This window comes from Cebus imitator, unplaced genomic scaffold, assembly GCF_001604975.1.
Source record: "Cebus imitator isolate Cc_AM_T3 unplaced genomic scaffold, Cebus_imitator-1.0 Scaffold321, whole genome shotgun sequence".
Taxonomy (NCBI): Eukaryota; Metazoa; Chordata; class Mammalia; order Primates; family Cebidae; genus Cebus; species Cebus imitator.
The window spans coordinates 1,857,677-1,860,967 of NW_016107636.1; the positions used below are offsets into that span (position 1 = coordinate 1,857,677).

At 44.1% G+C, this 3,291-nt stretch overlaps 1 protein-coding gene across 1 annotated transcript in view; it reads right to left on the minus strand.

The window, feature by feature from the left end:
* The window catches only part of TRMT10C (tRNA methyltransferase 10C, mitochondrial RNase P subunit), a 4,477-nt gene extending 3,021 nt beyond the window's left edge, over positions 1–1,456 (minus strand). Inside the window, exon 1 of the mRNA XM_017504342.2 lies at positions 1,206–1,456. The gene's annotated coding sequence lies outside the window, so the exon portion shown is untranslated. The remainder of the gene's footprint in view (positions 1–1,205) is intronic.
* Between the last annotated feature and the right edge of the window lie 1,835 nt (positions 1,457–3,291).

Genomic DNA, 3,291 nt, shown 5'->3' on the forward strand with positions numbered 1-3,291 from the left:
AAAAAAAAAAAACAAAAAAAACCCTAAAATACAACAAATAGAAATAACCTTTCTACCTTCGCTTTGCAACCTGATCCTCCTTCACTGTTCTGTTTCAAGGGATATTGTTATCCATTCGTATTGTTCCCAACATACATATTGCACCCAGGTTAAAGTCCAAACTTATCAGTGTGGCTTACAAAGATTTTCATCATATCATGCTTTGCCTACCTTTTCAGCAGCGTCTCTAGCTATTCTTCGCCTTACACTTTAAGCATTCCCCCGTTAGTTCTCACAGCACTCCTGTGCCTATGGCAGTACTTCTAATACTGTATTGTAATTGCCTGGTTATCTGCCTCACTAGATGGTAAGGACTATCTTGAGGACAAAGACTTTGTCTATAATGTTAACATTGAACCCGATGCTTGACAGTAATCATGCAAATGTGCAAATGTTTTTCTAATACCCTAGGATCGATGTTTCTCACATTAAAAAATATATATATATATATATATATATATATATATATATATATATATATATACTTTTTCAGCCTCCCTTTAAAGAGAAAACAATTTACTTTAGAATTCCGGAAATATTTAACCTGGGATCCCCAGGCCCCAATCTAATAAACATTGATTTCAGAAACAAGTGTTCTAAACGTTTTATTCTCGTAACTGGCAAAGACCTAGAATATCACGGAAATGAAAACTCCAATTTTATTTTTATTTTTTTAGAAGTAGTCTCACTCTGTCACCAGGCTGCAGCGCAGTGGCGCGATCTCGGCTCACTGCAGCCTTCGCCTCCCGGGTTTAAGCGATTCTCCTGCCTCAGCCTCCCGAGCAGCTGCGACCACAGGCGCGTGCCACCACGCCCATCTAATTTTTGTATTTTTAGTAGAGACGAGGTTTCACCATATTGGCCAGGATGGTCTCAATCTCTTGACCTCAAGATCCGCCGGCCTTGGCCTCCCAAAGTGCTGGGATTACAGGCATGAGGCACCGCGCCCGGCAGAAAACTCCAATTTTAAAAAGCAATCAAGGACGTCGTTTCGGGAACCAGTGATTTTGTTTCAGCTACTGTACTAGCTGTAGCTTATTAAATCACTGGGCTTCCTCTTATCTGTGGGCCTTCCGAGCTCGCATGCTCCAGGAAGTGCACCTTGGTACGTCTCCGGCGTCCTCCCATCCCCAACACACACTAGGAGAAAGAAGAAAGTCGCTTACCAGGAATGCAGAGATAGTGGTTCCCGCTGGCGCAAAGAGCAAGGACACCAGAGGACGCAGGACTCCGCCGCGAAATGACGCCCAGGGTCCCGCGCCGCAGACAGCACGCAGCCCTCCCAGCAGTCCACACAGTAGACCCAGGAGGTCGCTGTGCTCAGCGGAAGTTCCGCCCTCTCTTTCCGGCGCTGCTTTTTGACGTAACAGCACGCAGGGAACACTCCCGACTGAAAGAAACGCCTTGGAGGAGATGGCTGACGGTAGGCGATTGAATACCTGTCGACTACTCTCTTAGTTGTCACAGACGTGTGTGTGTGTGTGTGTGTGTGTATGTGTGTTTCCTCCATTTATCTCTCAGTTGTCAGACTTGTACGTGTGTGTGTGCATGTGTGTGTGTGTATTTCCTCTATTTATTGCGGCTTATAGACGTGTGTGTGTGTGTGTTTCCTCCATTTGCCTCTCAGTTGTCAGACTTGTACGTGTGTGTGTGCATGTGTGTGTGTATTTCCTCCATTTATTGTGGCTTATAGACGTGTGTGTGTGTGTGTGTGTGTTTCCTCCATTTATCTCTCAGTTGTCAGACTTGTACGTGTGTGTGTGTGTGCATGTGTGTGTGTATTTCCTCCATTTATTGTGGCTTATAGACGTGTGTGTGTGTGTATGTGTGTTTCCTCCATTTATCTCTCAGTTGTCAGACTTGTACGTGTGTGTGTGCGTGTGTGCATGTGTGTGTATTTCCTCCATTTATTGTGGCTAATATACGTGCGTGTGTGTTTCCTCCATTTGTCTCTCAGTTGTCAGACTTGCACGTGTGTGTGTGTGCATGTGTGTGTGTATTTCCTCCATTTATCGTGGCTTATGCCTGTAATTCCAGCACTTTGGGCGGCCGAGGGAGGCGGATCACTTGAGGTCAGGAGTTCGAGACCAGCCCCTTCTCTACTAAAAATACAAAAATTAGCCGGGTGTGAAGCGTGGCTTGTGGTCCCAGCTACTCGGGAGACTGAGGTAGGAGAATCGCTTGAACCCGGGAAGCGGAGGTTGCAGTGAGCCGAGATCGCGCCACTGCCCTCCAGGCTGGGCAACAAAGTGAGTTGTTACACTCACAAAAAACAACAGAAAAACTGTTTCTAATTCTCTTCTCAACCTACTCTCTGCTTGGGCTCTGTATTTATAAACATTTGCTGAAAAAGTACTAAAATAAAGTGTTTTTTTCACAAGTCTTTTTACTCAGCTTCAAACTCCTTGATGCTAGGACTTTAAACTCTTAATCTTTTTGACCTGTTTATCACCAGTACCTGGTACTATGCTTGGAACATGCTAAGCCATGGTAAGTTTCTCTCTCCTCCTAGCTCACTTGGAAAATTTAATGTAAAATGAAGTTAAAACACATTTGTAAATTGGTGGCCTTTGGGCCAAAATCCATCCTGCACATATTTTGTTTAGCTAGCACAGTGTTTTCAATTATTTTGATTTAGCTGTCATCTTAAAAATGTACGGCACAAGACCATTTATTGGGGAAAGGTTTTTTCAACAGTTGGTGCTGGGAAAACTGGATATACACATGCAAAGAATGAAGTTGGACCCTTACCTAACACCATATATAAAAACTAACTCAAAATGAATCAAATACTTAAATATAATAGTGAAAGCTGTAAAACATAGAGGAAAACCTTCGTGACATTGGATTTGGTAGATTTCATGGTGTTGAAATCTACCAAACACCAAACACAAATCTACCCCCCGCCCACACCAAAATCATAGGCAACATAAGAAAAAATATACAAATTGGGCTTCATAAAAATGAAATACTTTTGGGCTGGGTGCGGTGGCTCATGCCTGTAATCCCAGCACTTGGGAGGCCGAGGCGAGTGGATCAGGAGGTCAATAGTTTGAGACCATCCTGGCCAACATGGAGAAACCCTATCTCTACTGAAAATACAAAAATTAGCCAGGCATGGTGGTGCACACCGGTAGTCCCAGCTACTTGGGAGACTGAGGCAGGAGAATTGCTTGAATCCAGGAGGTGGAGGTTGCAGTGAACCGAGATCATGCCACTGTACTGTATCCCGGTGACAGAGTAAGACTTTGC